This window comes from Delphinus delphis, chromosome 1, assembly GCF_949987515.2.
Source record: "Delphinus delphis chromosome 1, mDelDel1.2, whole genome shotgun sequence".
In the NCBI taxonomy this organism is placed as follows: domain Eukaryota; kingdom Metazoa; phylum Chordata; class Mammalia; order Artiodactyla; family Delphinidae; genus Delphinus; species Delphinus delphis.
Window position 1 is genome coordinate 72,973,174 of NC_082683.1, and position 19,922 is coordinate 72,993,095.

A 19,922-nucleotide genomic window follows, 5' to 3' on the forward strand; every position below is an offset into this window, starting at 1 on the left:
ATTAATCAGTAGGTGGATATTTGGATTGTTTCCATCCTTTGGCTATTGATAATAGTGCTGCTATGAACATTCATGTACAAGTTTTTGTTTGAATATCTGTTTTAAATTATTTTAGATATATATCTAGGAGTAGAATTGCTAGGTCATACGGTAATTCTAAATTTTATTTTGGGGGGAATTTCCAAACTGTTTTCCACAGTGACTATATCATTTTACATTCCCACTAGCAATATATAAGTGTTCCAATTTCTCCACATCTTTGTCAGCACTTGTTATTTTCTGTATTTTTTTAGCCGTTCTAGTGGGTGTGCTTCTCTAATGATTTGCATTTCCCTAATTCTAATTATGTGGAATGTCTATTCATGTGCTTGTTGGACACTTGTATATCATCTTTAGAGAAATATCTGTTCAAGTCCTTTGCCCATTTTTAAGTGGATTTTTTTCCTTTTTCTTGTGGAATTATAAGAGTTCTTTACATATTCTGGGTTCTAGGCCCTTATCAGATGTATGATTTGCAAGTATTTTCTTCCATTCTATAAGGTTGTATCTTTACTTCCTTGATAGTGTCCTCTGATGCACAAAAGTTTTTAATTTTGATGAAGTATAATTTATCTACTTTTTCTTATTGCTTTTGCTATATCTGAAAAAGCCTCTTAGAAAATATCTTTCTTAAAGTCTGACTTACAAACTCATTGAAAAGAAAAACTAATTTGTCAATTTGACACATAAAGAGTAAGGAGTATTCTATGATCTTCTACACTCATCTATTAGCAAGAATTTACTAAAACTCATTTCCAATTTGTAATATATTTCCCCAAAAATGTATCTGTCATTAGTGTGTCTTTATGGCTATTTGTAGAATCAGATGTGTAAATGAGAAATATGCAGAATCCAATAAGATGTCATTAAAATATCCATAACTATTGTGGCCCAAAGAGGCAGAAAGGATCCAAAATTTAATCAGAAAATTTAGAAAATAAAGGGTAGTTAGTTATATCCTGGTTGAAGGTACAATATTATAGGCTGGCAACTAAACTAATCAGCTGAAGCAATTAGATAAAGCGTACCTTGAACCCAGAAGATAGGGATTGTAAAACAAACCTCATCTGAAGAAAGTAGCTTGAAATTCTTGTTTTCATAGCAACTACTAAAAAGGGGTCCAGGTGTCCATATCTGAGATAAAAATAATAACCCTGAACATGCAAAGCCTTGGATTCCACATCTGAGATGAAAAAACTATTCCTTTAGTGAGTGTCTTTCCAAATCCAGGATGGTTTAGAATTAATTATAAAGATGATGAAGTATTAATACTTTCGTGTTAAGTTCAAGAATAAGTTTTTCATCATTGGGACAACCTGTGTATATTCAGTATTTAAAGTGTTCGTAATAATTTAGAATTGGCATATTAGAGAGTCTGACAGATTAGCCTTGTGATTCCGATTTAAAATATGTAATTGACTTGTGATTTCAAGTTGAGGTATAAGATTTTTGGCTAAGTTTGTAAACAGAATTAGAACGTTTAAGAGAATTAGATTTACTATATTTATAAGTTTAATAATTTATTAGACTGAAATGACGTATTTGAATTCTCAAGGCAGTTTTGCTCATTAGAGACATCAACTTGTCTGGTCAAGTATCTAAAGTGCTTAAAAAGAAAACTGAATGCATTACATTTATAGCTGCAGTTTAAAATGCCCAAGTTTGTAAATGAGCCTGACTATTTAAAGAGAAACTAGTTTGTTAAGTTGATCAAACACTTAGTCAATTCCCCCTCAAAGTTATGCTCCATAGTTGTTTAAAAATGTAAATTTGTAACAAGAACTATTTATAAATTGAACTTCAAAGATTTAGAAAAAAAGTAGGGAGTTTTAATTTTGAGAATTCAACATTAATTTAAATTATAGGTAACCTTAATCATACAATATATTGGATTTTAAAATTTCAAAATTTTATAAGTGATGAAGGTAGTTTCTAATACACATAGTAACTAGTAATAGGACTATGGATATTATAAAATAACTTTTAACTTATCTATTTTTGTTTTGATTACATTATTTAAGGAGAGACAGAACTTTCTGGATAGCAAACCATAGATATGATAAGCTGAATATGGTTCTAGTCCAAAGTTACATTTGGTATGAATCATAGGAGATAAGTGCTTTGTGGTCACACACACAATACATCACACAGGAAAAAAAGAGGGAAATGCCTTAGACAGGCAATATATTTGAAGCACCCCTATCCTCAAGTCATCTTCTAACAGACTGGAGTTATGTGAGGTGCCCATAGCTCATCATGACCATTCAAGTTGTTCAATCAAGGAGCAGTCCTTCTGGGATAAGAGAAATGAAATTCATAAGCAAATATCAACATGAGATAGACTCAGTAGGGGCAATTCTGCATATATTAGGTAAAGGCTTAGCATTTTTTTTTAATAAGTGGAAAAGTCAGTTTCCTTACGAACAATTAAAAAAGAAAAAACAGCTTTAGAATTAGGTATTATTCTCTGAGTTCTGTTAATGGAGAAATATAATTGCTGCCACTAATATGTGTCACTGAAACACTAGCGACAAGACTAAAACTCCCAGGAAAGACACGGTCTTGACATTCAGGATGGCTGAGCTCAACATCCTTTTAAACTGCCTGCATATAACTTTGTGGTTTTAAAATGGAAAAAATTGGAGATTTTTAACAATCTCAAGGAGTGACTATCCGATACAGTTCTCTAGTGGGAAATGAAGTGCCATCAGATGGCTAAAAGGCATGACTTTGGAGTCAGATAGCTTGGGTTCAAATCTTAGCTCAGGGGCTTCCCTGGTGGCGCAGTGGTTGAGAGTCCGCCTGCAAATGCAGGGGATACGGGTTCGTGCCCCGGTCCGGGAAGATCCCACATGCCGCGGAGCGGCTAGGCCCGTGAGCCATGGCCGCTGAGCCTGCGCGTCCGGAGCCTGTTTTCCGCAACGGGAGAGGCCACAACAGTGAGAGGCCCGCATACCGCAAACAAACAAAAAAAACTTAGCTCAGTCACTTATTAAAGGAATGACCTTGGACAAGTTACTTATCCTCTGGAAGTTTAGTGATTTAATAGAGCTGTAAGTAGAAAAGGCAATAGCTATCTCCTAGGGTTGTGAAATACTGTAAAGACTTAGTACCATGATCACCACGTAAGAACCACTCAATAAGTTATACTGCTGCTTTCACTGTATTGTTAGATATAGGAAATTTCTGTTAAAAGGACACGAGTCCACCATTAACATGGCTGCATTTTTTTTTTTCTGTCTTCAGCCTCTGGCCAAGAAATATACATTACTGTTTTACATTAAGTTCATGTTTTTCATATGCTTGAAGCAAGTTGTCTCTTTAAGAATCAAGAATGATACACTGTCATCTGTTAAACATTTGAAGAAAGGACATGAAAGCTGAAGGCTTTTATTAAAATGTCTCTAGATATGAAATAACATTCTTCTCATTGAATGGTCATAAATTGAGAAAGATGAGAAAAGCCAGTTTGCACAGCTGTGAACGTGTAGTTATTTTAAACCAAAATTTGACTTCTAAAACCTTCACCCATACATGAAGAAACTACAAAATTATTAAAATTTGTGAGAGTTTGGGAGTGTTAGATATGATTTTACTGTTATCCTAATTGGTCTTTCAGTATTTCACTGTTACTTAAATTAATTCTCACACATTGGGATTGACCAGTACAAAGCATTAAGTAAATGACCATGGTCATACCTTGTATTTTTTGGTAAATTTGGGAAGCTGGGTATACAGTATGGATCAATGTCATCTAAGATCTCTGAGCCCACCCTGGGAAAATACAGCTTCTAGAAAACTGCCACATGGTTCACATTTACCTACGTCTCCACGAAGACAGTCCTCTTGTAAGCAAACTGCTCTGTTCAATAACTGTTTATTACAAAGAGACTTGAAACTTCATTTAGCGGCAAATACCATTTTTTCAAAACAATGTGTTCCCTATGGGTTCAATAAGTAGCAAGTTTTACTAAATGTATAAGGAGCTGGAATTTCATTTTTTAATTAATTAAGGAGTATTTTAGATAGAGAAACTAGTATTTCATTTTTTAATAAAGCAAGGAAGGAATAAGATGATCATAAATTTAAAAATGTTATACAAATATGGACCATCTGTACCTTATCTTCACTAGAAGAAAAAAAATTAAGAAAGGAAACCTTCAAGTGCACAGGACATTTAGATGGTGAAGAAAATTGAAGAAGGTTTTGAAACCTCTATGCCTGAAGGTCTTCCAGAGGACAATCCATACTTCCCTGGGGTGACTAAGTCCTCCTAAGCCAGATGCCATCACAAAGCCCCAATTAATCAAAATATTCCATTTTTGACAGATATACTCGTGCATATTGTATGACAGGAAAGTCAGATTTATAGTTGGGAAGTGCATCTTTGATTGTTAAGCACTGAAATATCTGCCCAAATTAGCCTGACCCTGGATGTGGACTTTGATCTCAAAATGGTTGAATCCTGAAAATACTGTCATTGTCTTTAAAAGCGCCAAGAACTGGAGACAACTTTTTAAGTAGCATCATTAGTGTAGAAGCATCTTTCACAGATTTCATGGCATAACCTTCCATGAACCTGAGAGAGAAGACTTCATCACACCCAGACTCTGGGAGGGTCTTTCTTTACACTCCCATTTACCCGATTAAAAACAATTTGTAAAACTAACTAAGGCACAGTTAGGGCTCAAAAGTTGGAGTACTTAAGAGGATTTATTTAAATCTCCCAAAAAACAGCTTGAAAACAAATCCTGTCAAATGTTCAATTTCCCTATTCTTCTCAAAATTTTTGCTTGGCTCTTTCCCTTTTATTAAGCTCTGTAACTACTCATTATATTGCAAAATAATGTATATACGGTTGTTAGCAATCACTTGTACCTAGAAACATTTCTCAAAGTTGTTTGAAAGCAAAGCCTTGAGATTTGCCAACATGGTAAAGCTTGATTATGAGCATATGATTCATCAGAGAAAATAAACTGAGAGAATATTTTTGTAATGCTATGAACACACGCCCTTTTCTTCAGATCTTTTTCCCCATTAGCATCACCTGCATGAATTTTCTTCTCTCTGAGGGGGTACCAAAACAAAGTTTTAAACTAAATATATACAGCAAAACTCAGTGAGCTTTACTTGCCCCAGGGGCTGGCAAGGAAGGCCAACCAGATCTCATCTGCAAGAAGATTCAAGGTTTCAAAATGCCTTAGTAATACTGAGACTGACACGTGACTGCTAGGGCTAAGATCCTAAACTCTCCAGCAATCAGCCTTCCCAGGGGCCCCAAGCAGTGCACCTGGATAGACACAGTGAAGAAATGAAGGTAATGATGCTGGTGGTCAGATGGGGAAACAAGCCATCCTAAGAAGAGAAGTTGGAGGTTCAACACTTGACCCAGGGATGAGGTTGGGGGACGGGCAGTCACAGAGGATGAATGACTTTAAGCATCTCTCAGTTTGGTGGCACTCATATTACCTTCAAAGGAAAATGATTATAGATGCGGAGTCACTTGGGAGATCAAGCCACCAGAGATGAGAAAGGAGCAAAGCAAGAGAGAGAAGAGAGCATTTCCCCACTTCCATGTGCAAGACTGAAGGACAACTAAGCCATCTGAAAACAGCAGAAGAAGATGGGATTAACATGTACACACTACTGTATATAAAAGAGATCATCAACAAGGACCTACTGTGTAGCACAGGGAACTCTACTCAATATTCTATAATAACCTAGATGGGAAAAGAATCTGAAAAATAATGGATATATGTGTATGTATAACTGAATTACTGTGCTGTACACCTGAAACTAACATGACATTGTAAATAAACTATACTACAATTTTTAAAAGGATTTTAAAAAAAGAAAGAAAATAGCAGAAGATACTACAGATACCTGAGAGCATTGTGGCCATTGTTGAGAGTGTCAGAACAGAAATAACAAGGGGAAATATGTGGAGATCAGCAGGATCAAAGGACTTGATAACACAGATACTTCTTTCATTGATAGAAAGGATTTGGGGGAACTAGGGTGCCAGTGATTTCACTGGGGGTGTTAAGCTGGAGATTATTGTTTTCCCCCATTATTGTGATCCTATTGTGGCTGCAGATAAGAATCTCATGGAAAGCAAATATAAGTGGTGTATTGAACAATCTGGACACTGCAAGGCTCAGTCCCTGCTACATACTTTCTTGTAGGGGAGATGCTCTCTGCCATGATTTCTTCAAACTTTCTCTTTTTATTGGCCCCTTGTACAATTACTACAGCCCCCTTGCTACTGGTGTCACTTCTTTCAGCTCTTGGTCGGCATCCTGACCAGACGGTTCAAGCCCAGCTAGCTCCCGTGGAGTCCAAGAGGTCAAAAAGAATCTCATAGAACCCTCCTAGGCCAGACAGTGGTGTAGCTGTAAGCAATATTTCCATTCTCATCTCTTGCCAATTCCTTTTTTCTTTATTCACATCAGCAAGTCCTCTTCATACAGAGATCCACCTGGAGAGAAGAAGCCAGACTCTCTCCCTTTTTTCCAGTCCCCCTTTCAAACTTAAGTGGCTCTCCCCTCACTTGTTCTGGTGGCTGCAGTGTATAGGTGCTCCAAGAATGCATTGTCCTCTAAGCTGACAACTTCTCTGATTATTCTTCTTGACTTCCTTATATAAATGGAGGGGCTAGTTTGGCCACCTCTTAAGTATGTCTTGCAAGGATTTTTGGAGACAGTTTTTAGAATGGGAGGCCTACTGTTCTCATTTTGGGGGATTGCCTGCATATCTGAGGCATAGAGAGAGTTCAATTCAAAGTCTTGTCCAGTAAACACCTTAGTAAAGAGATGTTAAATGGGTCAGCAAGAACACTGTTACTCAAAGGAACAATCTCCACATCTTTCTTAAAGCAATGTCACTGCCATTCTATTGGTACAAAATATTATAGAAATATTATTTTTTATTCCCAATCTATAGGCAATGACAATGAAACTTAAGCATCTTATCCAAGATCATCCAACTAATAGATAGGGTGAAGATAAGATTCTAACTCAGTTCTCTCTTGAACTGAGCTTCATGATTTGACATGTTATTTGACATACTCTCACTGCTATCATATCTTGTTTCTTCTTTATAGTGAATCTCTTATATGGTTAAATCAGTATCCATGCATTAACATACCTGAATATTTTATGTTGCTAAAGGCTAAAATTCATTGTTTTAGCATTTCAAGTAGATGTTATTTGGACATTAACCTAAACATATAGCTAAATCCTCTATACCTAAGAGACTAAGCATTTGTAAATTGATGCTTCATATTCCAACTCTTTAATTGATTTGGTAAAATGGAGAATCTATTCTCTAATTATATGAGGAGAACCCAGAGTCAGTATGTTAGTTCTTATGTAAAAATTCAAGGCTGTCTCATATTGTACATCCTCTAATAAACAGCAGGCCAATTATAGGTCAATCAGGTAATGGAAAAAAGTCGTTAACAAAACTAGATCTAGCATATCTGGCTTTCCAGACAAATACCCTGCAAGAGAAAAACAAAATCAATCTGACCCAGCTTGACCCTCAAGAAATTGCAAATCTATTTAGTCATTGTACCATGTCCAATACAACACATCTCCTAAATACTGGGGAATTTTAACATTTTGTCTAGGAATATTCCTGAAAAATGACACATCAATTTGATAAACTTTTTATAAGGTAGCCAACTTCTAATATTTTTTTCAGATTTTTAAAGACTATTTTTTTAGAGAGGTTTTTAGGTTCACAGTAAAAATCAGAGGAATGTAGAGAGATCTCCCATATACCCTCTGCCCCTACACACGCATAGCCTCCCCCGTTATCAGCATCACTTATCAGAGTAGTACATTTGTTACAATTGATGGACCTACATTAACTCATCATAATCACCAAAACTTCATAGTTTACATTAGGGTTCACTGTTGGTGGTGTACATCCTATGGGTTTGGATAGATGTGTAGTGATGTGTATCCATCATTATAATATCACATGGAGTATTTTCACTGCCCTAAAAATCCTCTGTGCTCCACCTATTCATCTTTCCCCCAATCCCAACCCCTGAAAATCACTGATCTCTACTCTCTCCATAATTTTGCCTTTTCCAAAATGTCATATAGTTGGAATCATAGAGTATGTAGCCTTTCAGGTTAGTTTCTTTCACTTAGTATTATGCATTTAAGGTTCCTCCATGTCTTTTGATGGCTTGGTAGATCATTTCTATTTTTTTTAAAATAAAGTGTTCAGGTATCCTAGGATACTTTTATTTATTTGCTTGTTTGTTTATTTATTTATAGATCTTTATTGGAGTATAATTGCTTCACAATACTGTGTTAGTTTCTGTTGTACAACAAAGTGAATCAGCCATATGCACACATATATCCCCATATCCCCTCCCTCTTGAGCCTCCCTCCCATCCTCCCTACCCACCCCTCTAGGTGGTCTCAAAGCACTGAGCCGATTTCCCTGTGCTATGCGGCTGCTTCCCACTAGCTAACTATTTTACATTCGGTAGTGTATATATGTCGATGCTACTCTCACTTCGACCTAGCTTCCGCCTCCCACCCCGTGTCCTCAAGTCCATCCTCTATGTATACATCTTTATTCCTGCTCTGCAACTAGGTTCATCAGTACCATTTTTTTTTTTTTTTTTTTAGATTCCATGTATATGTGTTAGCATGCAGTATTTGTTTTTCTCTTTCTGACTTACTTCACTCTGTATGACAGACTCTAGGTCCATCCACCTCAGTACAAAAAACTAAATTTTGTTTCTTTTTATGGCTGAATAATATTCAGTTGTATATATGTGCCACATCTTCTTTATCCATTCATCTATCAATAGACATTTAGGTTGCTATGGTTTTCTTAGGGTATATGTCCAGGAGTGGGATTGCTGGGTCATATGGTAGTTCTATCCTTAGTTTTTTAAGGACTCTCCATACTGTTTTCCATAGTGGTTGTATCAATTTACATTCCCACCAACAATTCAGGAGGGTTCCCTTTTTACCACACCCTTTCCAGTATTTATTGTTTCTAGATTTTTTGATAGTGGCCATTCTGACCGTGTGAGGTGATATCTCATTGTAGGTTTGATTTGCATTTCTCTAATAATTAGTGATGTTGAGCAGCTTTTCATGTTCCTCTTGGCCATCTGTATGTCTTCCTTGGTGAAATGTCTATTTAGGTCTTCTGCCCATTTTTTAACTGGACTGTTTGTCTTTTTGATATTGAGCTGCATGAGCTGCTTGTATATTTTGGAGATTAATCCTTTGTTTGTTGTTTCATTTGCAAATATTTTCTCCTATTCTGAGGGTTGTCTTTTTGTCTTGTTTATGGTTTCCTTTGCTGTGCAAAAGATTTTAAGTTTAATTAAGTCCCATTTGTTTATTTTTGTTTTTATTTCCGTTACTCTAGGAGGTGAGTCAAAAAAGATCTTGCTGTGGTTTATGTCAAAGGGTGTTTTTCCTATGTTTTCCTCTAAGACTTTTATAGTCTGGTCTTAGGACACAATGCCCAAAGATAAACCCACGCACATATGGGCACCTAACTTATGACAAAAGAGGCAAGAACATACAATGGAGAAAAGACAGCCTCTTCAATAAGTGGTGCTGGGAAGACTGGACAGGTACATGTAAAAGAATGAAGTTAGAACACTACCTAACACCATACACAAAAATAAACTCCAAATGGATTAAAGATCATTTCTTTTTAGTGCTGAGTAAAATTTCATTATCTGGATATACCACAGTTTATTCATAAACCTACTGAAGGGCATATTGGCTACTTCCAAGTTTTGGCAGTTATGAATAAAGCTGCTATAATCATCTGTGTACAGGTTTTTGTGTGAACATAAGTTTTCACATTTTGGGGGTAAATATTAAGGACAGCAATTGCTGGATCATATGGTAAGAGTATGTTTAGTTTCATAATTAACCACCAAACTGTTCTAAAGTAGCTGTACCAGTCTGCATTCCCACTAAAAATGAATGAGTTCTTATTGCCCCACATCCTCACCAGCATTTGATGATGTCAGTGTTCCAGATTTTGGCCATCCTAATAGGTGTGTAGCGGTATCTCATGGTTGTTTTAACTTGTATTTCCCTGATGATATAGGATGTGGAGCATTCTTTATATGCTTATTTGTTATTTGAATATCTTCTTTGGTGAGGTGTCTCAGGTGTCTCTGACTGACAAAATCATTTTTTTAACAGAAATTGTTGGCAAGTTAAGTCCCCTTTTCATTTCCCTGATTCTATATCATTGTCATTTATTTAATTTTTATTTTAACACACATACATAATCTTACAGTTAACTCATAAAATCTTGTCTTCTTAGATTCTGCTTACCCCTTCAGCTTGTCAGTATCTTCAGTCATACTAGTAATTTTGCCTTCCAAATCAAAGTGGCTGCAGAATTTCTACACAGGAGTGTCTCTAAGGGTGGGGGAGTATGAATCTACATGGAGGTGAGTTCTTAAAGGAGTATTCACTGAACATGTTTGTCAAGACTAAGAAAACTTCTAATGGAGGTCAACGTGGAGAACAGGTTTTCCAATTCAACACTTGTTGTATTCATTTAACAAATATTTGATATTCTTCAGCCTCATCTTATCAGCAAATTTGAAAATCACCCTTTCATGTTTTCAAGCAAACTATTAACAGAACATTATACAGAACAGGTTTGAAGACAGAAATGTTACAAACTTGCTATCAGATTAATATATTATTATTAATATATTGAATTCATCAGAAATATTTTACCATAGTTGCTTAATTTGTTATGACACTGCCTAATTTTACTTCCAAGCAGTCTTTTTGTCCCCTCAATTTAAGCTTATCATGACACAGAGGAAAATGTCAATATAAAATAATACATCTCCAAGATCTTCTAGTAAAATAGCTCTGGCAAAGAAAGAATTAGATTAACATGTCTTATTTTTAGTAAATCCAGCCATCCATTCAATAGCTTGCCTATAATTTTGCCTGTAGTTGACATTGATTTCTAGAATTTACCTTTGGGTTTAATAAAGGTAAATGGAAAGCCCCATGACAGCAGGGTACCATAACTGCCTTGTGTCCTGAGAGCCCTGCACAATGCCTAGCATCCAGTAGGCACTCAATAAATGTTGGTTAGTTGGTTAATTGATGGTTGGTTGGTTGGTTGAATGAATGGATCTGTGGTTCAGTGAATTCACTCTTGTCCCATTTTTTTAAAATCCAAATGGCATGTGTTTCTAGTCTTCTGATCCTCACACAATTTCTCAAGAAGTTCTCTGCTCCAGATGTGCCAGAAGTAATATGAAATTACAGACAGAATCAGCCTTAAATTGATACTGAGGTGATAATGGCAAAGTACTATCCTTCCCAACCAGTGAATATGTCTGTAGTTCTCACACCCTATGATTCTGTAATAAATTTTGTGCCCTGAGTATCTAAAAGAGCTTTGACCTCTAGCTCTTTGTTCTAACATTGAGCACATATGTTGGACTATTTGTTAGTATAAGCCTGACTACCCATGTACAGTTTTTAACTGCAGCTGAGGCCTGGCACTAATTCCTAAGCTTGGGGTACTGAACTCTTCTGTTTATTGCCAGCCAGAGACTGGACCTTGCTTCTGATACTCCTGTTATTGACTTTATACAGCAATATGACCTGCCAATTACACACTATTGCCATGCCCTGTCTACCATCTCAAAGGGCCTCTTTACATCACTAGAGTCCTGGCTAGAATTAGAATTTGTTATCTTCTCTTATATTTAGGGACCTTGGATGTCTGTCTGGCTTCACCGTGGATAGGAGTAACTCTTCTGTAAGTTCTTAGGTATTCTGGTTTGTTTCCTCAACTCCCATTCAGCCAGTTTCTGGGTTCCTAACATGTTCCATGACCAAAGAAACAATGACATTTAGAGTATAACCAGCTGTGTTAAGGACTCAATATCATTTAGATATCTAGGTTTTCTTGTCTCCTTGGATCTATTTTTCCTGTATAATTTCAGTTCTATCATATTTAGTTGGAATATTAAGAAGTTCTGAAGGTTTTCTTTTCCTTCAATATTATACGATCAGTCTTTAACAATTACGTTAAACCTCAGTATTTTGTGTTTTAATCTGGTCGACACTGTTATTATAGGTCTGGTCCACTGTCTTTTAATCACCATAATTAAATGTCCTCATTTAAATCTTTTGTACATATCCTTTTAATTCATTTATTCCAAAAATATTTCTGGGAGCCTTCTATTTGCCAAATCTTTTGTAAGTGCTGATAATACTTCATAAACAAAACAAAGGGCAAACAAAGATCTGGTTTTTGGTGCCTATATTCTGATCTGAGGAGAAATAAATTCAGCAAACTAGTGTAAATATAATGTCAGGTGGTGAAAATGCTATAATGAAAAATAAGGCAGTGCAAGAGAGTTAATGAATAGGGTGATGAAGGAAGTCCTCTCAAGGTCACATTTGAGCAGAGTGGAAGGGAAGGACCGAGCTGTAAGATATCTGTGTGGAGCACTTAATAGGCAGATGGAATAATTAGGGCGAAGCCTTGAGGAGGAACTGTGTTTGTCTTTGTTCACCACAATGGATGAAAGTGAGCTGGCAGGTAAAATAAAATGTGACACTATAAAACAGAAAAGGAATACAGGAAAAAATAAAATGAGAAGTAGACAGATGGGACAAATTGAAAACAAATAGCAAGATGGAAGATGTAAATCAACCACATCAATAATTACATTAAATACGTATGGTCTAACCCAATTAAAAATCAGAGATTGTCAGTCTGGTTAAAAAAGCAAGACTCAACTATATGCTATGTATAAAAAACAGCTGTCTACAAGAATCTTTAAATAAAGATTCAGAAAGATCAAAAGCAATCGAATAGCAAAAGATATGTCATATAATCACTAACCATAAGACACCTGGTATGGCTTTACTAGTGTCAGACAAAAGAGACTTCAAGACAAGAAGTATTACCAGGTATAAAGAGGGACATTTTATAACATTACAAGTGTAAACTCAACTGAAAGACATAACAATCATTTTTTTGTGGTAGAATATATATAACATAAGATTTACAATTTAACTACTTTCAGGTGCACAGTTCAGTGGCATTAAGTACATTCACATTGTTGACCAACCATGGCCACCATTCATCTAGAGAACTTTCTCATCTCCCAAACTAAACCTCTATACCCCTTAAACAATAACTTCCCATTTCCTGCTTGCCCCAACCCCCTGGATACCACCATTCTATTTTCTATCTCTGTGAAGTTGACTACTTTAGGTACCTCATATAAGTGGAATCATACGATATTTGTCCTTTTGTTTCTGGCTTATTTCATTTAGCACATCTTCAGGGTTCATTTATGTTGTGAAATGTGTCAGGATTTCTTACCTTTTTAAGGCTAAATATTATTTCATTGCATGTATATACCACATTTTTATTATCCATTCATCTGTCAATGGATGTTTGGATTGTTTCCACTTTTTGGCTATTGTGAATAATGTTGCTATGAACATGGTTGTATTGATACAAATATCTGTTCAATTCTCTTCTTTCTATTCTTTTGGGTATATACCCAGAAGTGAAATTGCTGGATCATATAGAAATTCTATGTTTAATTTTTTGAGGACCAGCCATACTGTTTTCCACAGTAGCTGCACCATTTTACATTTCCACCAGCAATACACAAGAGTTCCAGTTTCTCCACATCCTCATCAATACTTGTTATTTTCTGGGTTATTTAAATATATAATGACTATCCTAAAAGATATAAAGTAGTATCTTATTGTGGCTTTCAATTATATTTCTGTAAAGATTAGCGATATTGAGTAGCTTTTAATGTGCTTATTGGCCATCTGTATATCTTCTTTTGAGAAATCTCTACTTAGTTCCTTTGCCCATTTTTAAGTTGAGTTGTTTGTTTTTTGTTGTTGAGTTGTGGGAGTCCTTTATATACTCTATATTAATCCCTTATTAGATACATGATTTGCAAATATTTTCTCTTATTCCATTGGTTTTCACTCTGTTGATCATGTCCTTCAATGCACATATAATAATCTTAATGAACTTCAAAATACAGGAATCAAAAACTGACTGAATTAAAAGGATAAACAGACAAATCCACAATCACAGTTGATTCCTTTAACATTCCTCTATCAGAAACTGATGGAACAACTAGACAAAAAATATCTATCAAGATAAAGATTTAAATAACAAAGTTGACTTAATTGACATTTATTTTAAAAATAACTGACTGCAGGCCAAAATTTTATAGAATATGTTATCTGAGCACAGCAGAAGTAAACCAGAAATCAACAACGGAAAGAGATCTATGAAATGCCAAAATATTTTTAAGTAACACATTTCTAAATAACTCATGGGCCAAGAATAAATCACTGTTTTAATTCAATTAAAACAATTTTAATTGAATAATTGAATAGCAATAAAAATACAACATATTAAAATTTGTGTGATTCAACTAAAGCAGTGTTTAGAGGGAAATTTATAGGTTTAAACACATATATTAGGAAGGAAAGATGGTATAAAAATAGTGATATAAATTTCTACATTAAGAATCTGGAAAAAGAAGAGCAAATAAAAACCAAGGTAAGTAGAGGGAAGGAAATAAAAATATTGGAGCAGAAAAAAAAAAGGAAATAGAAAAAAAAATCAGGGAAAGTTAACAAAATCAAAAGGTGGCTGTTTGAAAAGAATAAAAATAACTGATAAACTTCTAGTGAACTGAGCAAGAGATTAAGACATAAAATATAACTTAGAGGGGATATCACTCCAGATCCTACAGACATTGAAACTATAGTAAGGGCCATTCCACCACTGGCTTAGATATAGAAAGTTGCAAGAGACCATCACTCTCATCCTAGCAACCAAGACAAGGCAGATCAGATAAACTACAAAATAATAGGATTATAAAACCAATCAAAATACAGAGCACAAAAAGAACCGCAAATAACCCAAACATCAGAAATAAAGGAGCCATATTATGTTGGAAAAGTAAAACCTCCAGATGCTCTCATCCCAGGCAGAAACGTGAAGAATCTACCACTGGTGGGATTAGGATACAAAGTATTGGGTTGTAGGCCAAAAAGTGCCTTCGGTTCTTAAGTAAAAATAAAAGACACATTTTTCATCTTTACAAAGAACTTTATTGAACTACATATTCACCCTTTTGTTCCACTGCCTTCTGCCATTTTTCAGGCAACTTCATAATTCCATCTTCCCAAAACTTTTTATCTTTCTGAGCAAAGAACTGTTCCACGTGCCTTTGACAGTCTTCCAGGGAATTGAAATTTTTTCCATTAAGAGAATTTTGTAAAGACCAAAATAAATGGAAATCCGAAGGTGCAATGTCTGGTGAATACGGCGGATGAATCAGAGCTTCCCAGCCAAGCTGTAATAGTTTTTGTCTAGTCATCAAAGAAACATGTGGCCTTGCAGTATCCTGATGGAAGATTATGCGTTCTCTGTTAACTAATTCCAGATGCTTTTCATTGAGTGCTGCTTTCATTTGGTCTAATTGGGAGCAGTACTTATTGGAATTAATCGTTTGGTTTTCCAGAAAGAGCTCATAATAGAGGACTCCCTTCTAATCCCACCATATACACAACATCACCTTCTCTGTATGCAGTCCGGCCTTTGGTGTGGTTGGTGGTGGCTCATTTCACTTGCCCCACAATCTCTTCCATCTCACATTATTGTACAGTATCCACTTCTCATTGTCCATCACAATTTGTTTTAAAAATGGAATGTTTTCATTACCTTTAAGTAGAGAATTGCATATGGAAATATGGTCAAGAAGGTTTTTTTGCTTAACTCATGTGGAACCCAAACGTCAAAGCCATTCACATAACCAAGCTGGTGCAAATTATTTTCAGCACTTCATTTGGATATTTTGAGTATGTCAGCTATCTCCCATGTGCTATAATGTTGACTTTTCTCAATTAATGTCTCAATTTGATCGGTATCAACTTCAACTGGTCTACCTGACTATGGAGCATCGTCCAGTGAGAAATCTCCAGCACAAAACTTCACAAACCAGTTTTGACACGTTTGATCAGTCACAGCACCTTCTCCATACACTACACAAATCTGTTTTTGCATTTCGGTTGCATTTTTACCTTTCTTGAAATAATAAAGCATAATATGCCAGAAATGTTGCTGTTCTTCTTCCACCTTCAATATTAAAATGGCTACACAAAAATTCACCAATTTTGATAAGTCTTTTTTTTAAATGTGCGCTGATAAGACAGCTGTTACATACAGTCTAACCAATTTGTTCTGAATGAAGTTAAAGACGACTAAGTGCTGCTAGAGCCATCTTACGGAAAGAAAACGATTGAACCTTTTGGCCAACCCAATAATAAATAAAGCAATTATATTTCTGTATCCTATCAGCAAAAACTTAGAAAATAAAAATTTTCCCTTTAAAAAGCACCCAAAATACATACTTATGAATACATCTAACAAAAAAAATCAAGACATATATATTGAAAATTCAAATCATTCTGTGAAACACTAAAGAATTCCTAAATAAATGGACAGAGATAAACCATATTCAGCGATTAAAAGACTCAATAATGTTAAGATGTTAATTTTACCCAAATTGATGTAGAGTCAATGTAATCCCAATCAAAACCCTAGAAGAATTTTGTAAAAATTGACATATATATCATAAAATTATATTATGCTATAAAGGACTTAAAACAGCCAAACAACCTTTTTTTTACAAAAAGCAAAATAAAGTTGTATTGATGCCACTATTTGATTTCAAGACTTTAATATAAAGCTACCATAATTATGTGGTATACATGTAGTGCTAGTGTAACGATAGACAAAAAACTCTGTGTAAAAATACGTTAGGGTGTATATATGGTCAAGATAGTTTTGACCAAAGTACCAAGATTATTCAATGAGGAAAGGAAAATCTTTTCAACAAGTAGCACTGAAATAAAAGGATATCCTTATGGAAAAACAAACAAACTTCACCCCCTATCTCACTCAATATACAAGAACTAATTTGAGATGGATTACAGACCTAAATGTAAAAGCTAAATCTATAAAACTTGGAGAAGAAAATATAAAAGAACATTTTCATCACCTTGTGATATGCAAAGATTTCTTAAATAGGACACCAAAAAAGCATTAACCTTAAAAGAAAATATTGAGTAGACATCATCAATATTAAAGACTTGTTCTTAACAAAATATACCATTTATGCATATAAAAAAGCAGGACTGCAAGGAACTCCTATAATGCATACACCTAACAAAGGATTTGTATACAGAGTATAAAAGGAACTACTACAATCAGTAATAAAAAGAAAAACAACCCAATTTTTTCAAATGGGCAAAAGATTGAACAATTTACAAAAAAGATGCACAAATGGTCAATAAGCTCACAAAAAGTGCTCATTGGAGAAATGCAAATTTAAACCAGAATGTGGTACTATTTCACACACACTTTTTTAAATGGCTAAAATTAATACTGACAAAATCATATGTTGGTGAGAATGTGTAGCAACTGGAGCTCTCATATACTTCTGGCAAGAGTATAAAAATGCTACAACCACTTTCAAAACCAGCAGTTTCTTATATAGTCAAACATACATTTACCCTCGTTACCTAGCAGTTCCTCTCCTAGATATTTACCCAAGAGAAATAGAGACATATGCCAAGACAAAGACAAATATAATACTTGTACAAGAATGTTTGTAGAGACCTTATTCATAATAGCCAAAAAAAAAAAAAATGGAAGCAATGCAAAATCTCAACAAGAGAATACAGTAAAAACAAAAAACCAACCGTGGCATATTCATAACATCAGTTACTATTCAGCAAGAGCAAAAAGAATGGATTGATACAAGCAGCAACTGGATGAATCTCAAATGGATTGTGTTGAGCAAAGAAACACAAACACATACTTTATTATTCTATTATTCCATGAAATCCAGAACAGGCAGAACAAATCTAGGTACAAAAAATCAGAATGGTGATTGCCTATGGGGTTGAGGAATATTCATATATATATATGAATATATATATGTGTGTGTATATATATATATATATATATATATATATTTCTCAATGAGAGAAAGAGTGAGAGTTAGAAAGAGAGAGAGAGAGAAATAGAGAATGAGAGAGAATAGGAAAAGAGAAAGTTGAGATAGCAAGTAGAGATAACTCTTTGGGGAATTTCTGCTACAAAGAGATTCAGAAAAACAGAGCAGGAAGGGAATGTGGGGTCAAGGTAACATTGTTTGTATAAAGTCGGGTGATATTTCAGCCTTTTTGCACCATGATTCAGAAAAGAAAGAGTACGTGAAGATACAGGGAAAGAAGACCCAAATATAGAAGTGACGTTCTTAAGAAGGTAAGATGGGATGGATCCAGAATATAAATGGAGGGACTCTTCAGAAAGGTTTTTGAACAACCATCGTGGTCTCTTTAAACACACCAAATTAAAAGAGATAGTGCATTTAAAATGTTTAATGCAGTGCTGGCATATACTCAGTTGCCAAAAAAGAAACACACACACACACACATGCACACACACACACACACACACACACTACTATTGCTCCTCCTTTTCTTTTCTTTGTTTATACAGATTACATACCATGGGTGATTTCACAATTAACACTTCTCACAGCATGCAAAGAAAGCAAGTTTGTCACTAAGGAAGGATGATGAATTTGGGTTAAGGGATTTTCACAGAAGGTTTTAGAAACTGATAACTTTTAATGGCTATTCTCAAAAGACAAGCACAACATAAAGAGGAAATGTAAACTTCTTGGTCCAATGCAGGTTCAAGAGCTGAATTAAGGTTACAGTAGAATAACTGGTAATCATCCTTTCCTCATTTTGAAAAGATTGAAAGCTCCAGCTCTTCCATAAATGTTACAAATATCCTAAACTGCCAGTGATTTCCATAAGCCTCACTGGTTTAGAATTAATACCACTAAAGCTCCATTCTCACCACTTACAGGACTGTCACACACACACACAAACACACACACACACACAGCCTGTGTTCAACATCGACAAATACCCACAGCTTGAGACTAATAGTCAGGAATTAGGAAGGCAGGAACCTTTGATAAAAGCCACATATAAAGGCCAAAGTGGATTTTAATCTTGGGGACAAAAAGAATTTACTAATTTTTTCTACTGTAGTGCACTGTCCTTCAATCTCTATTTCTGCTCCTAATTGTTCCTGCAGGTAGTAGGTTAACATGCATTGTACTTAGAAAAGGAAGCAATTGAATATGGCATAGATACTGAAAGAAAGGGCTCAATAAAAGAGCAGCATGCACTTTAATCTGGCCTTTTACAACATCCACTATCAAAGAGCTTTGGGGGTTTAAGGGGATTAGATACCATAACCCATCTGTCAGGTCATTATGTAAAGAAACGCTCCTGCTGTTTTCAAGGGAAGATACCCTACTGTATATTATTATCATTAAGCATTTACAGAGTACCGTAGGCTCACAAAGTACTTTCAAGGCATTTTTATCTGTTTTTCCTCAAAAAACACTGTCAACTCTGAGAATTATTTACAAATGAAGAAACTGAGGTTCAGGAAGATGATGGCAAACATCTCAGTCACCCAGGGAGTAGCAGGAGGTATGAGGTGAATTCAGAGCCTTAAGAAAAGGGAATACTTCCTGTCTCCCTTTACCTAAAAATATTCCAAAGGATTTATTTTCTTGTTTGTTAGTTTCCTTTTTTCAGCCAAGACCATTTCTCCTGTGTTTTTCTGCAATCTTATGCATTATTTTATAGCAAATACTTATGGGTTATTTTCTGTAGACATAGGATGCATCTTAACAACAGCTGTACATCAATGATTGACATTGTTCCATATGGGAGGAGAAG